Source organism: Capsicum annuum, chromosome 6 (genome assembly GCF_002878395.1).
Source record: "Capsicum annuum cultivar UCD-10X-F1 chromosome 6, UCD10Xv1.1, whole genome shotgun sequence".
Lineage (NCBI taxonomy): Eukaryota > Viridiplantae > Streptophyta > Magnoliopsida > Solanales > Solanaceae > Capsicum > Capsicum annuum.
The window spans coordinates 107,116,631-107,136,043 of record NC_061116.1 but is presented as its reverse complement, the minus strand read 5'-3'; the positions used below and the strand labels follow the sequence as shown (position 1 = coordinate 107,136,043).

At 34.4% G+C, this 19,413-nt stretch overlaps 1 pseudogene; it reads left to right on the top strand.

The window, feature by feature from the left end:
* Nucleotides 1-417: 417 nt before the first annotated feature.
* LOC107874241 lies at nt 418-16,070 on the top strand (annotated as a pseudogene).
* The last annotated feature ends 3,343 nt before the right edge of the window (nt 16,071-19,413 follow it).

The following is a 19,413-nucleotide window of genomic DNA, read 5'->3' as shown; positions in this document are numbered from 1 at the left end:
TGTTTTATAGTGTCCTAGGAAGTCTGAAAGCCACATCAAGTAGAGTGTTGTGCATTGGTGTGTAACGCGCCACTTATGGACAAGAGGCTACAAGGAGTTTAGTAAAAAGATTCCCTTCTTTCAGTATTCATGTCGTGCGAGTGATCATGAGCTCAAATTAAACTCCTTGTCTAATCCATTTCTTCCTTCTGTTTACAGAACATGCCTCCTAAGAAGAACAAAAGAAGAATAGGAAACCTGCCAGCCCCTCAGTCCATCTAGGTAGATCCTCTGGACGAGCGTATCTCTCATGTAGAATTTAGGGCTGCGTTTACTACTCTATCCAATCTTGTAGTAGCATAAAATGAATGGACAGCTATTGTTCCAGCCAACCTAGTGGCCAATACTACTGTGACTAGAATTTGGGATTTCACCTAGATGAATTCTCCTTCATTCACGAGATCCAAGTTTGAAGAGGATCCACAGGAATTCTTAGATATGGTGCAAAAGGTAAAGAATGCTATGGGGGTGACATCTTGTTAGAGTGCTGAGTTAGCTATATATCAATTGTAGGATGTATCCCATACTTGGTTTAAGTAATGGAAGGTAGATAAGGGTGTTGACGCAGGGCCTGTAGAGTGGGAAGAGTTTACCATAACTTTTTTAGACAGATTCTTCCCATGGGAGTTGAGGGAGGCCAAAGTGTTAGAGTTCATTAACTTGAGGTAGGGCAGCATGAGCGTGAGTGAGGATTCCCTCAATTTTACTCAATTATCTAGGTATGCTCCTCATGTGGTAGCTGATAATAGGTCCAAGATGAGTAAGTTTATGTCTGGCATATATAATAGTATGGTCAAGGAGTGCAGGAACGCAATGTTTATTAGTGAGATGGACTTGTTTAGGCTGATGGTCCATGCTCAACAGATAGAGAATCAAAAGATTAAGGAAAGCAAGAGAGGAAATAAGAGAGCTAGGATGGGTAGTTTTAATTTTAATTAGCTAAAGTTAGAAGGTGGTAACCATTCTCAGTTTCATTAGAGGTTTACAACCCCAGTACCCTCTTCATCCAGTGCCCCAGTACCTAAATTCAGAAATGACAATAGGGGTAGGGCACCAGTATCTAAGTCCCAGGTCAGTGTTAGCAGTTCTCGTACAAATCCTCTACCTCAAAAATATGGCAGACACCATTAGGGTGAGTGTAGAGCAGGTAGTGATGTGTGCTTTAGGTATGGAAATCCAAGCCATCGGATTTGGGAGTGTTGGGGAGTTGCTCAAAAAGGTAGGGATGTGCTCTAACAGGGCCAGTCCTATCAATCGCCAGTTCCATTCAATCGCCCGACTCAGTAGGGTACCACTTCCAGTGCTACCAGCGATCAGCGTTCGAACAGATTATATGCTCTTCAGTCTCGCCAAGATCAGGAAAATTCTCCTGACGTAGTTACTAGTACGTTGCAGGTCTTTCACTTACATGTTTATGCTTTACTAGACCCTGGAGCTTCTCTTTCTTTTGTAACTCCATATATAGCCGTCAACTTCGGAGTAAGTGTCAAAACTTATGTAGAGCCCTTTTTAGTGTCTACCTCGGTAGATATTTCCATTGTAGCCAGACAGGTATACAGGAACTGTCCGATCATAATATCTAAGAAAGTTACCTCAGTAGATCTCGTAGAGTTAGAGATGATGGATTTTGACATTATTCTTGGCATGGATTGGCTCCACTCATGCTATGACTCAATTGATTATAGAAACATGATAGTTTATTTTCAGTTCCCAAATGACAGTCCTTTAACGGAGGGGTAGTACCACAACTCTTAGGGGTCAGTTGATGTCGTACCTTAGAGCGAGAAAGATGATATTGAAGGGGTGTATTTACCATCTTGTATGATTCAAAGACCCTAACTCAGAAATTCCAAATCTTGAGTCAGTTCTAGTAGTAAATAAATTCTCAAATATATTTCCTGAAGATCTTCCCAGAGTTCCTCTTTAAAGGGAAATCCACTCTAGGATACACCTTCTTCAAGATACTCACGCCATAGCTATTCCGCCATGTAGGATGACTCTAGCAGAACTCCATGAGTTAAAAGAACAGTTAAAGGATCTCCTAGATAAGGGATTCATCAGACCCAACATCTCCCTGTGGGGTACACCTGTTCTATTCATGCATAAGAAAGATGGTTCTCTCATAATGTTTATAGACTACCATTAGTTGAACAAAGTCACAGTCAAGAATAAATATCCACTTCCTAGAATCGATGACTTTTTTGATCAACTTTGGGGTGCCATCTATTTTTTAAGGATAGACCTTAGATCAGGCTATCATCAGCTCAAGGTTAGGGAATGTGACATTTTGAAAATAGCTTTCCGAACCCGGTATGGTCACTTCGAATTTCTAGACATGTCCTTTGGTCTTACTAATGACCTAACAATCTTCATGGACCTAATAAACTGAGTGTTCAAATAGTACTTGTATACGTTTGTTATAGTCTTCATTGATGACATTATTATTTACTCTTGTAGCAAAAATGATCATGCAGAACACCTCAAAATAGTACTTCAGACTCTTAGAGCTTATCAGTTGTTCGCTAAATTTAGTAAGTGTGAATTATGGATAAGATTTATAGCTTTTCTTGGTCATATTATTTCCAGTGATGGCATTAAAGTTGATCCTCAAAAGACTGAGGCAGTGAGAAATTGGCCTAGACCCATATCTCCATTAGACATCAGGAGTTTTTTGGGTTTAGCTGGCTATTACTATTGATTTTTTGAAAGGTTTTCTTCTATTGCATCCTCATGTTCAGATTGGCTTACAAAAAAGTTAAGTTTCAGTGGTAAGATTTATGTGAGAAGAGTTTTTAAGAGTTGAAGACTCGACTTACCTCAGCCCTAGTCTTGACTCTACCAGATGGTTTAGATGCTTTTGTTGTGTACTGTGATGCATCTACGGTAGGTTTAGGTTGTGTCCTCATGCAGAGAGGTAAGGTCATAGCCTATGCCTCCATACAATTTAAACCCCATGAAAAGAATTACCCTACTCATGATCTGGAGCTAGCAGCAATAGTATACACTTTAAAGATTTGGAGGCATTACTTATATGGGGTGCACGTAGATATGTTCACAGATTACAAAAGCCTTCAGTATATGTTCTTTTAGAAAGATTTGAATCTGGATCAGAGAAGGTGGTTAGAGTTATTGAAGGATTATGACATGAGTGTTTTGTATCATCTGAGCAAGGCTAATGTAGTGGTTGATGCTCTCAGTAGATTGTCTATGGGTAGTATTGTTCATATTAAGGATAGTAAGAAGTAGTTAGCTTAGGAAGTGGATCAGCTTGCCCGACTAGGTATTCGCTTAGTCCACTCAGCAGAGGGTAGTGTGTGGGTGCAGAGTAGCGCCGAATCATATCTAGTTTCTGAGGTGAAGGAAAAGTAGGATAGATATCCCTGCCTAGTTAAGTTAAAAGAATTAGTCAGAGACCAGAAAATGGAGGTTTTCTCCTAAAGGAGAGATGGTATTTTGTGTTTTCAGGGTAGATTGTGTGTGCCTGGTGTAGATGATTTGAGGAAACGATTCTTGCAGAAGCACATGGTGCGCGTTACTCTATTCATCCTGGGGCCACTAAGATGTACCACGATTTGTGGGAGATCTATTAGTGGAGTAGGATGAAGAGAAATATTACAAAGTTTATAGTTAAGTGCTCTACATGCCAACAACTTAAGATTGAGCATCAGAAACCTAGTGGGTCCATGCAGGTGTTCAGTATTCCCGCTTGGAAGTGGGAAGAAGTGAACATGGAATTTGTGACAGGTTTTCCGCGTACTAGTCATCAACATGATTCTATTTGGGTCATCGCAGACAGAATGACTAAATCAGCCTATTTCTTGCTTGTCCATACCTCTTATTCAGCTTAGGACTATGCAAAACTCTATATTAGAGAGTTGGTCAAGTTACAGGTGTCTTAGTATCTATCATCTCTGATAGAGGTACCCAGTTTACCTCTCACTTCTAGAAGGCATTCCCAAAGGGCCTTGGTACCCAAGTCTACCTCAGTATAACTTTTTTCACTCAAATAAACTGTCAAGAATAAAAAACCATTCAGAATCTAGAAGATATATTGAGAGCATGATTTATTGATTTCAAGGGTAGTTGGTTGGTTTGAAGTAGGTGAGGCTGCAGTAGTAGGGCCTGACTTGGTGTTTGATACATTAGAGAAGGTTTAGTTGATTATAGAAAGTTTTTGGGCGGCCCAGAGACGACAGAAATCATATGTATATGTGAGGAGAAAGGACCTCGAGTTTGAGGTCGGTGATCTTATATGCTTAAAGATCTCTCCCATGAAAGGAGTGAAGAGATTCAGCAAGAAATGGAAACTCAGTCCCCAATATATTGGTCCCTTTAGAATTTTTAATCTTTTTGGAAAGGTAGCTTACGAGCTTAAGTTGCCTTCAGATTTAGCCTCAGTACACCCAGTATTCCATGTCTCATTGTTGAAAAAGTGTATTGGTGATCCAGCAGTAGTTCTTCCCCAAGGAAGTGCAGATATTCAGAACAGTCTTTTATTTGAGGAGTTCCAGTCAAAATTCTTGATCATCAAGTTCGTAGACTAAGAAACAAAGAATTTCCACTAGTTAAGGTTCTTTGGCGGAATCAGTCAATTGAGGGAGCCACTTGGGAAGCAGAGGTAGATATGTAGAACAAGTACTCTTATCTTTTCTCTGCAAATCCAGGTTCAGTATAAGGTACTAATCTTCTGAAGATTTCTCTGTATCATGCTCAGTTTCAGTTGCGCATCATGTTCATGTCAGTTGTGCATTTATAAATCAATTTAGTCATAAATACATGAATTAAATATGCATGTTCAGTATGTAAGCTCAGTCCAACAGTTTTCCTCAGCTTAACTAGTTTTATTCGAGGATGAATGATCCCAATGAGGAGATATTGTAACACCCCGTATTTCCCTAGCATAATCTAAGTCATAATACGTGATTATTCACATATATAATTTTCAAAATACTCATTATTTTTCAGTTTAGATCCTGCCATTATGTAGAAAATTCAATTAGCTTTCCAATGATATAAATTTGCCTAAATCTGATAACCAGGTAAGAAGTTATGGCAATTTTAAGTTTCAATCATTAAACATGAATTCCTTTCATCCATGGATCCCAAGTAACCCATTTTAACCACTAAGTTATAATATTTTCAAGATATTATATTTTAAATTATGATTTCATCCACGAACCTCTATGTACTATTGATTTTATTCCATGTTACCATGAAATTATTGATACTATTCAATCCTCCATGTTTTTATATTATTATTTATTGAATTAAACCATGATTTAGTACTATTATGTTGAATTCATGTTATTCTTGTAAGTTTCATAGCATTCCTATGATTATTTTAAACCCTGAACTACAAGTGTTTGATAAAATGCCTACAAGAGTGATTGATGTAAATAAAAGCCTTAATGTTTTGTCCTTCAAGATTTAGTATCATTTTACTATTATTGTTTTGAGTCTTGGGGGTATTGAATACCTGAAATCCATAGCTGTTTACTTAGTCTAGTAACAATACGTTACAGAATAGTCTTTAGAACATAATATGAGCATTATCATAATAGTCAGATATCAGTCAATTAAACTCAGAACAATCTAGTATTTTAGTGTCTTTCAGTTGGGAGTAGGATTTAGCACCAAGCGAGTATAGGGATGACGGCTTCCCCATTAGATAGGAAGATTCATTAGTAGCAGTCCCTATACTCTGGAACTGCGTAGCCAGCGTAGGGTCTAAGAAGTCACCCGTCAGATTAGGCGTGACTATCTTGAAGGGATCACCCATCAGTTTAGACTTGACACCCATAGTCCTTTAGACATTATATCAGTTTAGTGGATCTACACAGCCATCGTTAGTACCCGTGGCATGGTATTAACACCCTTTCAATTGGGTTATAGTTTGGACCCTAATTAGCTTAAATTGGGGAATGTCGGTTAGATGATACCTCCCACAATCTCAGATATATTCTCAGTTAGTCTCAGTCCAGTTATGCAGTCTTAGAATTGCTTGACCAAAGCATACAACTATTAGTGTATTTTAGTATTTCAGTTTGCAGATTTTACTCAGTCCATGTTATATACTTGGTCATGCATCCCTAGTGTCCACAAATTTTCATGTATCTTCAGTATTTACAAATTGTCGTGCATACTCGGTATTTATAGATTCTCCATATTTTAGTATCTACAAATTCCATGTTCTCTACTTAGTACTCTATGTTTTACATGCATAGTTAATTAATTATTAGTTCTGTTCATGAAACCATGCCTATAAGCCTATCTCATTTAGCATACCAGTACATTTAAAGTACTGATCACATACTTTTTTTTTATGCTATGATGTATTATATCATAGGTGCTGATGCTCAGTTCCCATACCATGCTTAGACTTTACTTCTCAGGCTATTAGCAGTACAGTAGCAGTGGTGAGTCTTCATTATTCAAGGACAGATTATTTTACTTTATTTCTCTATTTCAATAGTTAGTAGAATTAGTTGGGGGCCTTTCCTATCAGCTCATACTTAGGTAGTCAGTTTTATAGGCTTTTCAGATATTAGAGTTAGTTATTCAGTAATCAGAAATTACAGTTCGTTATCCAGTTAATCATTATTTTATCAGATTCAGTTAGTTGTTTCTATAGACTTATATTTTAATTTTAAAATCAGTTATTAAAACCTTATGTCATGTTAGTATTCTTCCATATTTATGATCATGTTATCTATTTCTCATAGTAGGTACTAGCTCATGGGTTAGCTTGTGGTCCCTCAGGACTGTAAGCACCATGTGACTACTAGGGGGTAGTCCCGGGTCATTACAGTTGCATGAATCGTGCCTTGGTTTGCCTTTTTCTTGGATAAGCCTTTGTTGGATTGTGTTGGTATCATTGTGGTATAAGTGTGTAGAAGTTTGGATTTGCATGCATCAACCTTTCTTGATTCAGTTGGAGGCCAGTTGGTGGTTGAGGTTGAGTTTTGGTTGTTTGAAAAGAAAAGTACAGTAGATGGTTGAAAAAGGGATACCTGTGGCAAAATCCCTTGTAAGCATTTTCTCACCTTGGAGGTTATCTGGGAATGTTCTTGAAGCATACGAGCCTAGTACCTCATCCTTTTAAGCTTTTGAGATTTTATATCCATTGACTTTTATGGATGAAATTCCTTTTAGTAGTGGATATTCTAATGACCCTCTATGTCATGTCCTTTATTGGTATGGATTTTTGGTATTTCGAGCCTTCCCATAGCGTATACAAGTCATTTTGATCTGCTTAAACTATCAATTCGGTGATTGAATAGTTTGTTTGGACCTTACGCTCATTTTCCTATTACTAAATATTACCAATGCCATGCGTACTCTTGCAAAATTAACCGGTCCCATTCGATGTCTCCACTTTTGTTTTTTCCTATTTTGAGAATTTACCTCTCTCAAGGTCTAAAAAAGAGAGCATAAATTAAACATGCAAAATATGTCAAGAGTATATGCATTATTTTAATCTCACTTGAACATTCGGAAGTTTCCAATACTCGGTTAACTGAAGTTAGTAAACGGCTGGAATGGAATTGGGATGTTTTGCTAGTATTTCTTCATCAGTAAGCTCTTTATAAAAAAATCTTTGTTTAACTTATTTCTTGCATCGCCTCCAAGCATCACGAAGACCATCCATCACCTACTTCTGTCCTTCCTTTGGAATTAGGAATTTTGACTATACATAATAAATATATTAAGGTTCGGTTAGTAATAAACACAATATATGTACAATCTCAAATATTATTTTTTCTTACATTGACATAATCCCACATGCGTTTTTTGGTTTCATCTAGAATAACATGCATACTATTGAACATCAAGGTGATAAATCTAGGATTCCTCGTAACTTTTATTATGAATTTGCTTAAATTAGAAACTGCCTTTCCAGTTGGTCCCACTGCTTGTCCTAAGTCAAATGTCACCACCTCTCTTTCATGTAAAGTTCTCACATGAATTTCCTTGCATGTTGTTTGTCCTCAAACATTTTTCTTTTGTGGCATCCCTAGATTGATGTAACAACCAAGAAATAAGAAAAAAACACAACGAGTAATAAAATTATAGGATTCAAGACATACCACTTGTACCATAATCAACATTCATATCATCATCACTATTTAACCACCCATCCTCACCAATTTCTCCATCTTCTATAGGATCATCTAATCCTTTATTATGTTTATCTAGATCTTCAGTGGGAAGAACTCTAACACCATCTGTTGTGTGAATATCATGTTCTTTTTCACTACTTATGTGTATCCCTTATTTTTCTTAAAACTGATCAAGCCTACTTGATGGTAGGACTGACTTCTTCTTCAACTGTTTGTAGTTTTCAATCTTTGTAATAACATATTATTTCTCTTGTTCAACTTGTGATCCTCCAATGATATCTGAAGTGTTAACATCAACCTTTGAAAATCCTTGGAACATAAAGTGGTGTATAGTAATTCAACTCCTCGCTTTATAATGGGCTCTCCAAATTAAGGTTGAAATAATCGCTATTTATTTTGTCCTTTTCCAGTGATCATATGTGAAGAATTAATCCCTTTCCTTGAGGATGATTGGATTATTGACTTGTGAATAGGCAATACACTCTTTTCTTATTGTGCAATGGACTCCTCAGATTCTTTCTTTTATGAGTCATCGGCGCCTGAGATTTCCTAATTTTATCATTGTGCTCTTTTGCATGTTGTTCTCTTTTAATCTTATATTCCTTGACCAGTTAAACACTTAAATGGTATTGAGTATCAGAATTCATATTGTTCAGAGGACTTTGATCTTTGTTCAGATTTGAAACTTTTTTCTTTAGAGTTGTTGCCTACTTCATTCTTACTGTAATACCCCAATCATTTCTTAAGCCTAAATCCTTCTTTTGAGTGGCTATGAATGACTTCCAAAGTGATTGATGTTTAAACCATGTTGTATATCTCTAATTTCTACTTTTTGTCATGTAGAGCATTGAATAAGCTTTCCATCGATATCAATTTCATCAAAATCCGACATCGGATGAGCGGGTTATGGCCGTTTTACTCAACAATATCGGATCACCCAGGTTTGACGATTGACCTGGTGGACCATTAGGTCCCCGGTGGACCATCAAGTTCCCCATCAAGACGAGGCTGTGACTCCTTTTTTAGGCCATAATGCGACGGTCAAGTTGGTGGACCATCAAAATATTGATGGACCGTCAAGGGGTCCATCAGGTTGAGACAAAATGTCTTATTTCTGACTCTCGAGTGACGGACGACTTGGAGGACCGTCAGTTTCCTGATGGATCATCACGTTGAGGCATAAAATTCAAGTTTTGGCACTCGAGTGATGGATGATCTGGTGGACCGTCAGGAGACTTGGCAAATCATCAGGTTGATCGTCACAGGCCCCGATCAGCAAATTTCAGCATTTTTAAAAAAGGGCATTTTGGTCATTTCCTCCCCAGGTGGTCTTATATATATCAAAGTGGAGAAGATCCACTCATTTCCTTCTCCTTTCTCTTCCAATTTTCCAAGAATCTCCTAGAAACTAAGGTTTCTACATGATCCAAAATCGAAATCCTCTTCCAGGAAACTCAGAGAATCTTCTATGAATTTCTCCAAGTTGTTCAAGGACTAAGTTTTTCAAGTCAAAGGCATCAAGAATCTTGACCTAAAAGTGTGAGAAGAGTTCCAAACAAGTTTCCACATCTTCAAATCAAAATCCAAGGTATGTGGGGTTTTAACAAGAACACTTCTTTCGTTCTTGTGCCTAAATATTTACATTCTATTTTTGATTTACATGATTTTGCAAGTGGGTTTACACCCAAATTTCTTTATGTGTGATTTATGAGACTTGAGTTGAATAAGCTTGATATTTATGGTTATTTCACCATCATGCTTCTTAAATTGAGTATTTATTCCATGAGATGTATATTGTCATTATATATTGATGATTTCTAAGTGATTTTTGATAAGTGTCAAGATTTGTGTTTTTCTATGAGAAATTTGACTACTGAATAAATATATATATATATATATATATATATGTATATATATTGATATTTGAATTGAAAGTCAAGAATGAGTTTGATGATGTTTCTTGAAGCTTTGGCATTTGAAATGATTTGATAAGAAAATGTACTTGATGTTGAGAAACATTGTTTTAATTTGAGTTGATTTAGGAATCCACAGTCGTATATGATTTACTGATGAGATATAATGTTGTTTTGGTCATCATGATATACCCATGAGTTGATATAGATTGAGGTGTATTTCCTAATGCGTTCTGAGGTGAGACTGGGAGGAGTATTTAGCATCAAGCGGGAAACTTGGTATTTCCCCAGAACTATGTGCCACCGTAGGATTGATGTTTATAGTTGTTGGCTAAAGGTCGAGTATGAGATTGTGATGATGAGATTGCGGTTGTACTCCCTGGAAAGAGTACGACACCCCTGCCAATGTGGGGTTCTCTCCTTAGGAGGGCAAAACATCTTTTCATAACATAATGTCTATCCTGATCATATGGATCTTGCACATAGAAGCACTGGTGTACTTAAGATGCTAGCATAAAAGGTTCTTCCAAAGAGCACTTTTTGTTTAAGTAGACATAAGTAAGGCTATAAGTATCATTTTCAACCTTATACTAGTCATACTTGAATAAAACAACCTTAAAATGGACATAATAGTCTAACTCTATTATATCAACTATTCTACCATAATAAGTCAAATCTACATAAACTAGATTTTTATCTTTTGAGCTTGCAGAGTTTGTTGGTTGAGGCAACTAACATAACACCACTATTTTATATTTTACACCTTGCATCATGCTGCCTAATATGGAATCTATATCCATTAATGAGATACCCAGAATATCTTTTAGCAACTGTATTTGGTCCTCTAGAAAATTCTTTTATCAGATCAGGCACATCATCTTACAAAGCACAAGTTTTAAACTATTCGGAGAAGTTTTGACTATGATTCTTAGCCTTGCTTCATTTAGATCTTCATGGCTATCTAGTAAGATCAAGTTCATGATCTCAACACAATAAGTATTGTTATTCATTAGAATAATAAATACAATAAGATAAAAACTATTCGTAAAAAGAAAATACTATAAGTAATTAAAGTACCTAATATACTCTTGCAATTCATCACAATTGCCAATAAGTATGCATACGCCTGATTCAGTGACTTGTTATCTAAAACAATAGCTGCATATTTCTTTGCTCCTAAAGGATAACCTTTGTAAGGGAACAAACTGAAAGTTTTTGCATCACCTGACCAATACTCATCTTTATTTTGAGGTCTTTTATTAATTCTGGTACGCATTCCCCCATTCAAATATCTAGAGCATAAAGTTAAACACTCTTCAACCAAATGTGCCTCTGCTATAGATCCTTCTTAACAATTTCTATTGCAGTTATACGATTTAAATTACACATATCTCTTTTCAAGGGATACATCCATTGATTCTGAACTTGACCTCCTAATCTCACCTTATTAGCCAAATAAATAGGTAAATGAATCATTATATCAAAAAATGTAGGAGGAAAATTTTTCTAAGGAACTTATTTCCTCTATTGTGATAACTTTTTGACATAAAAGACAAAATAAGGAACTTAAACGAATCAAAGCAATAGCAACATGATCAGGAAGGATGCTTTTAATTGGTATTGGTAACAAGTAATGTAACATGAAATGAGCATCATGAGTCTTATATCAAGATAAATTTCTTTCATCTAGTTGCACACACCTAGATATGTTGGAGGCACTACCATTAGGTAGCTTTGTTGTCTTTAAAACTCCACAAGAAATTGATTTTTCTCTATTAGTCATTGAGAAGCTTGCTTTTGCAATCTTGATTCTGTTGCCATCCGTGGTAGCTTTTGGATGAAGGCTCTTCCTAATTCCCATCCATTTCAAATCATAATGAGCCTTTGCATAATCTTTTATTTTGCTAGAAATATCTAAAATAGTTTTAATTACAGTATCAACTATGTTCTTTTCTATGCACATCACATCAAGGTTGTTGGGTAACGGATTGTGCTCCCAATAAGGTAATTAAAAAAAGATTTACCTTTTTTTCCATGGACATTATTTGTTCTCCTTCTCTTCATCCCAAACACATTGTTCATGTTTTGTAGTATGTTAATCACATCAATTCCCTTTAACAAACACGGAGGAGGTTTAAATTCAATTTTTCCATTGAAAGATCTTTTATTAGATCTCCGCAGATCATGGCTAGAAAAACATGATGATCCATATAGTACATCTTTGTACTATGTTTAAGATAGCTAGAATTAGTGCTATAATTACAACAAAGGAAAGCCAACTTTCCTTTTGCACTCCAACTAGATAACATAGCATATGCAAGGAAGTCACTGATTATCCACATAAGAGTTGCTCTCATTTGGAAGGTTTGATTTATTGAAGCATCATATGTTTCAACACCTGTTTTCCATAATAAATTCAACTCATTAATCAATGGCTATAAATAAATGTCAATGTCATTTCCAGGTGAACGAGGCCTAGGAATAAGTAAGGAAAGCATAGAATATTTTGGTTTCATGCATATCCAAGACGACAAATTATACACCTTCATCATAACTGGCCATGTACTATGTGATATACTCATAGTCCAAAATGGATTGAATCCATCAGTTGACAAGCCAAGTCTCAGAATATGAGAATCTAGTGAAAAATCTGGATACAAGCTATCAAAATATTTCCATGCTTGTCCATCAGTCGGGTGCTTTTACTTTCCATATTAAAAATGGTCCTCGTCATACCGCCTCAATGAATCTGCTGTCTTTGAGCACATAAATATCCTTTTGATTCTAGGAACTAATGGAAAATATCTCAAAACTTTTGTTGGAACACGATGAGGTTTCTTAGAAGGTTCAACAACCCACAATCTACTTCAGGAGGTTTAATATATGAGAAGTCTGAAAATATGACATGATTCATCATCATTATGGTCAATCCTAAACAACATAAAATCATTAGGATAAGAATAAATTTTCTCATAGTCAAGACTGAGATCCTTAACCATAGACTTGGCTTTATTGTAGGATAGAGAAATGTTCAACTTTGGCATTACCTCTTTTAATAATTCTAAAAGAGAAGTGCATGATTCATTACTCCATCTATGTAGACACACCAATAAATATAAATGGATTATGAATGATAATCTAGAGAATCCTTTACAACCAGGATATAACTCTTGGCTTTCCTCATCAATTAAGTTATAGAACTTCTTGGAATCTTCATTTGGACCTTCATAAAGTTCTTCATATTGTGCAACATGTCTAAATTGATCATTCAACAACCCCTCAATATCATTATTTATGTCATCCATTTGATCGTCACCATTCAAATTGATTTCCTATTCCCCATAATTGATCTATTTTTTATAACCATCAACAAATCCATGGGCTATAAGATGATTATACCCTACATCCCTTTGAATCCAACAGACATTACAATATTTATCACATGGGTACAGAAGTTCTTCACCTTGAGAATCTCCATAAGTGTAAACAAAATCCAAGAAAGATATAACACCCTTTTCATGCTCATCGCTATACCTAGGTAAATCCATCCAATCCTTGGATGGAATATTTGTATTCCTAAAGAAAGTCAGTAATAAAATTAGATCTCGTAACATACAAAAGCATTAATTACTTAGTAGAAAATTCTAAAAGCCATGAGTTAGTTATCAGAATTATGTGTTGGTTGATGATAAGAATTTCTTACCTAGTCATGGCACTTATGCTAAGTTGAACCCATATTTAAATCGCCTCTTCATGTCTTTCTGAATGTCCTAATAAAAAATAAGTAAAATTAATAAGTGACAGTAACAAATACAATTTGAAAGGAGTTAACATATTACAAGAACAACAAAAACATACCCAGTGTATTCCCATATAGTGGGGTCTAGGGAGGGTAATATGTGCAAAACACCATACCATTACTTCAAATCAAGTAAAGAGGTAGTTTTCGATAGACCCTCAACTCAGTACAAATAATAGTATAACTAACACCAAACATAAAAGCACACAATAAAAAAGGATAACACCCCACAAGATAATATTATAAACTATCTATTCGAAATCATAGACATCACCAAAATGCCACGAACAAGAAACTCCAGATGCAGACAAAGCACTTTTCCTTATTGTTACAGACAAACTCCTAACCAATAACCCTCTACCCTAATTTGCATCCTCCATACCTTCCTATCAAGGGTCAAGTCCTTTGTAAGCAGTAAATGCTCCAACATTATGCAATTATCACACTTGGAGGACCATAACATATATAGAACATCACAACAGTTGGAACATCATCCTACTATATTCGAAGGAAAAATATTACTTGCTTATTAAACATAGATGCTTAAAAGGCAAAATCAACATTAAAACTATCTAGAATATACTCATGAATGTATTGGATCACCAGAGCATTTGACAAATTTCTTGATCTCAAAATGTGATCTCCTTCAATTTTTGATCTTAGAAGATTATGGCATAGAGGTGCTCTCTCATTAATTAAATCAAATTAATTAATGACATAACACTCTCTCATTAGTCCTTATTAATTTAATCAAATTATTTTAAATAACCCATCCAAAACCCTAAACCCCCATTATATGACCCGAACTGGTGGATGAAAATAATATACCCCAACCCAATATAACTCCTTAAGAAATCAAAACAATTTTCTCCATACCAAACACACTGATTGAGTTGGCCATTGTGAAGAAATCCATTCTTGTGGTTTGCTATTTGTGTATGTATTCTACCTCTTTAATCTCCAAGACAAGTTAATTTATTCCTATTTTTTCTATTTTTGGACTGCTATATAGTAGCTAGGAAGATCAAAGTCTTATTTGTATTGGAATGTATGAAACAGGGTGTGGTTAACTCCATTTACAAGTGCCAAAGCAACAATTTTGGTGCTTCAGGACATTAAAATCTATATGGACTTTATCCTACTGTTACATATAGTGGTTTGGGTAATTGTTTTCCCTTGCCCATTCTTTATACAACATACACATAAGGAAAATAAAACACACACACCAAAAAAAAAGAAAACTCATTTGCAAAGTCACTTCTTTGGAGAGAACTTAAGTTGCAAATTCTTACATTTTACATGGCTGCATGGGATCAACAAAGAATAATGCAATAAATAGATAACAACAGACCTGATGGGAATTCCATATAGAATTTTAAAGTAGTTTTTGAAAATTATCTTCATATATCTATTTGAACATGAAGACGATGTTTTGTCAAGTTAAATTCTATTAGAACTCTCATAATTTCAATTTGGTCCAGCCTATTTTGATTTAACGCAAAATCTAACAAAGTAGAAAAGCCTTTTAAATATGGTAATTTTAAGTAAATGATATGTTCAATGTATTAAGGATGAAGAAATTACAATGAGGAGTAGATTTGTTTTCAATTTCAATTCAAACATTGTTCAAACCCTACTTAGTTCATTTTACTTTTCTTCCAAAATTAGGACCTTTCACATAAAGATTGGCTGAACTCAGAGTTCTTTCTCTATGATGAAAACCACAACCTGTTCAAAGTTAAAGTCCGAGATTGTTTGGACACTAAGAAGATGGGATACAATTGCGCACCAATGCCCACCCTATAACATAACTTTATGCCCATCAAAAAGACCACCACAGGGAAAGTGAATATAGCTTCACTTCCACCAGCCAACCAGGTATTCCCACTGGCAAAGATGGACAATGCCATCTTATTTTCCATTAATAGGCCAGCTTTATCAAGGACTTAACAGGAGAAAAATGAATAAGGAGAGATGCTAACTTTCACCAAGGTATAATATGATGATAGAAAGTATGTAAGGTTTGATGTGTTCCTCAACATGGATAAGAATGTGAACACGAATAAGATTGCAATGGCAGAGTTTACAGGGAGCTATACTAGTTTGCCACATGTTCATATTGATAATAACACGTTGTCTTACTCAACAAGTGTTACATTCCAACTAGCAATCACTGAACTATTAGAGGATGACACCTAGTTTAAAAAGTTACATCTTGAATAAGATAGTTTAACCAATTAGTCTAATCAAAGAACGTTTTCCCATAGAGTTGTGTCGTATTGTAAGATTTTCCACCTTCTTCAATTCATATGGGATTACCCCTCTCATTAAATAAACTTTAAACTCAGCATAAGAAGACAAGTACCATCGCAAAAACATTCTCCACCAACTTAACAAGTTACAACTTTAACAAGCGTAGAACTCATAATATCAAATACCAAAAATAAAATGAAAAACAAAAATGCTCTCAATAACTCTTTCAAAGCCTTCATTGATAATTTTTAACATTACTCATTATCACATCTATTAAGATTTTCTTACAACTACGTAACTAAGAAGTATCTACAATTAACTATCAAAAATACATTTTATCATCACGACTGAGGAAACAACCACACAGATCAAAGATGGAAAGGATTTTTCTTTTATTTCTCTTGACCTCCCCCATCCTTCAATTTTCCAAGCACAGTGATTGGAGCTACCTTAATCAAAGGATCAAAAAATTACATTGTTTAACTATGTCAGAATTTTAGTTTTATGCATATATATACCATATGTTGACCCTCTTTATTTATTAAGTGCATCTAATTTATACTGACAACCCTTAGTAAAATTCCTAGATCCGAAACAGTTCAAACCAAAAATACAAACCCAACTAGTTTCTATCTAAAGAGTATCCTAGTGCGTGGAACATAATATCAGAACTATCCATTAACACAATAAGATATTCTTATGCTGTCAATTTGTTTTATTTAACAAAAAAATATTAGACAAATAAACTAAGTTATAAAAGAAAAGGGATAAATGCTGACTGTTTCTTGAGCTCAAGAGTGCGAGTAACTATCTCGGATTCAAGCTTTTCAATGTAGGTCTCTACTCTCTTCCCAACTCTATTCAAGAACTTTGGAATCCCAACCTTCACTGCAACTACCATCTAAAATTATGTTGTTCAAAGAAAAAACAAAAAAATATTCATCAAAAAAAGTAATTCCTTACAGAAATGACAAAAGTAAGGGTTACACAAATCTCTCAGAGTTATATTGCTTCAATTCCCCTATTTGGAAATACTCTCAGAGAGTTATATCTGATGAGAGAGTTATATCTAATGGTTTTATGGTGGATGATGTGATTTATTTTGTTTTAGGCATGGAGATGATTAGGGTTATATTTGGATGTAGCAAATATTTTTTTGTAGATAAAACTCTCTTGGAGAATTGTATTTATACATGTTCAATTCTCTCGGAGTTTATACATTAAGCCGATTAGGGTTACATGTTCAATTCTCTTAGAGTTTTACTAATTCACTGATGAGAGAACTTACAGAAACGTTTATATAATACTCTTGGAGGAAATTATTGTAAGAATATTATGTTAGAATTTGCGGAAGTGACGATGGATAAGATTTTGCAGAAGTTATAATACATAAATTATTGCTTCAATTCCCCAATTTCTCCAATTCAAGGATGAGGATAAATCCTAAACAACATTTTACCTCATTTTGGGATTATTATTTTTGGGGTAATTAGAAATGGGGGAATATAATATATTGGAGAAAATATAATTTTAGTGTTGAAAATATTGGAGGAAAAGTCTCAATGTCATATTTTGATGTAAATTTTATAAGAAGTTATAAGACAACACTTATAAATTGTTGTTTTAGAATAATAAACATAATAACATTCTAAAAGTGTAATTATATTTGTAAAAGGTATTGTATATAATAATATGAAAATATTTATAAAGTGTAGCCTATAACATTAGAGAGCATGTTTTACAAGCATTGTCAAAATTATCGTGGCTTAAAATTAAAATTTAAGGTTATATTTTAAAAGCGTGCCCAAAACTATTTTAGGCAACACTTTACAAGTGTTGTCCTTATTTAATGTGGCCTTAGGCCAAAAATGTTGTAGTGAATTTGACTCTAAAGTATGACAAAGGTTATATTTAGTCAATTTTTTAAAGTAAAAGAATAGATTTGACCCCTTTATTTTCTTTCCAAAAAATACCTATTCCAAAAAATACCTATTAATCATTATATTTTTAGTTAAGGACGATAAATAATAATAATATGGTTCATAATTTATAATAAATTATCTTTTTTGTTTTGATAAACAAATCATTAAAATTGCCACAATTAACATTAAATGATTATGTGCTCAATGATCTAATACTCATTCTAATCTTATGTCGAACTCATATACCAAATCCAATAGTTAAGATCAGTTGTATTTTTTAAAATTGTAAATAAAATTCTTTAAGAGAACAAATTAAAACAGTAAATGTCATTTATATCAATGTTTTTTTGCAGAGTTAAATGAAGTAAAAAATATATCAATTTATAAAGATTTTGAATACAAACAAATTCGCCCCGTAAGTGTTTAATCAGTAAAAATAGTAAACTTTATGATGAAATTCTACATTATGAATTGATTTATTTATTAAAAATATATACCTTTATTTTATTTTAAAAACCATAACTCACATCAATCAATCAACATATAATAACAAAGGAGAATCAAGAAAAAGTGATGTAGCATCTCTCCATGGCCTTCATCCTGATTTATCTTTCGAAAACTATACTTGACATGAATGATTTTGAAAAAAAAGGTAGGAAAACACTGTTTGGCCAGTATTTTTGTAATTAAAGTGGCAGGGGAGGGTCCTATTGTCACTTCACAATTTTTTGATACCCAAATTACCCCTCCACAATGAAAATCACCCTTAATATCTACTAGATTTTGACTAATCATTGGCCTACCCCTATATTTAGGCTGACACAAGCTGATGTCGTTTCCCCACTCTCTCCTTAAGTCTTTTTATCTTCTCCCACTAATTATCTAATGTAATGGATATGAAGAACAATTTTTCATATTGGGCCCGTTCCTACTGAGAAAAATGTTTCAAGTGTCCTCAAGTTTGGGCTCAATCTATTGTGCATATGAAAATTTTTCATGGGCCTTTTATGGGCTTGAAATACAAGTTAGGATTGTGGTAAAGTTTTGCTTAATACAAAAAAAATGTACTTTAAAAAAGTTGGTTGCTGTCTAAATGTACAAGTTAGAATTATGCCACAAATAACACCCCCATCAACTTAATTAGTTTAATTCCTTCATGTGCAATTTATTATTTTTCATTCATTTTGAACAAAATGGAAAATTTGGTACAAATAATAGTCTAATATTTTTGTTGTTAACTTTTGAAATTGTTGTAATCATATTATTGTTTAATGTGTATTGACAATGTACCATCTATCATAGTTTGTTGAATCCTTTTATCAATTATTTTCATTTAGTGAATGGAAGCATGGACATGCGTAAACGTA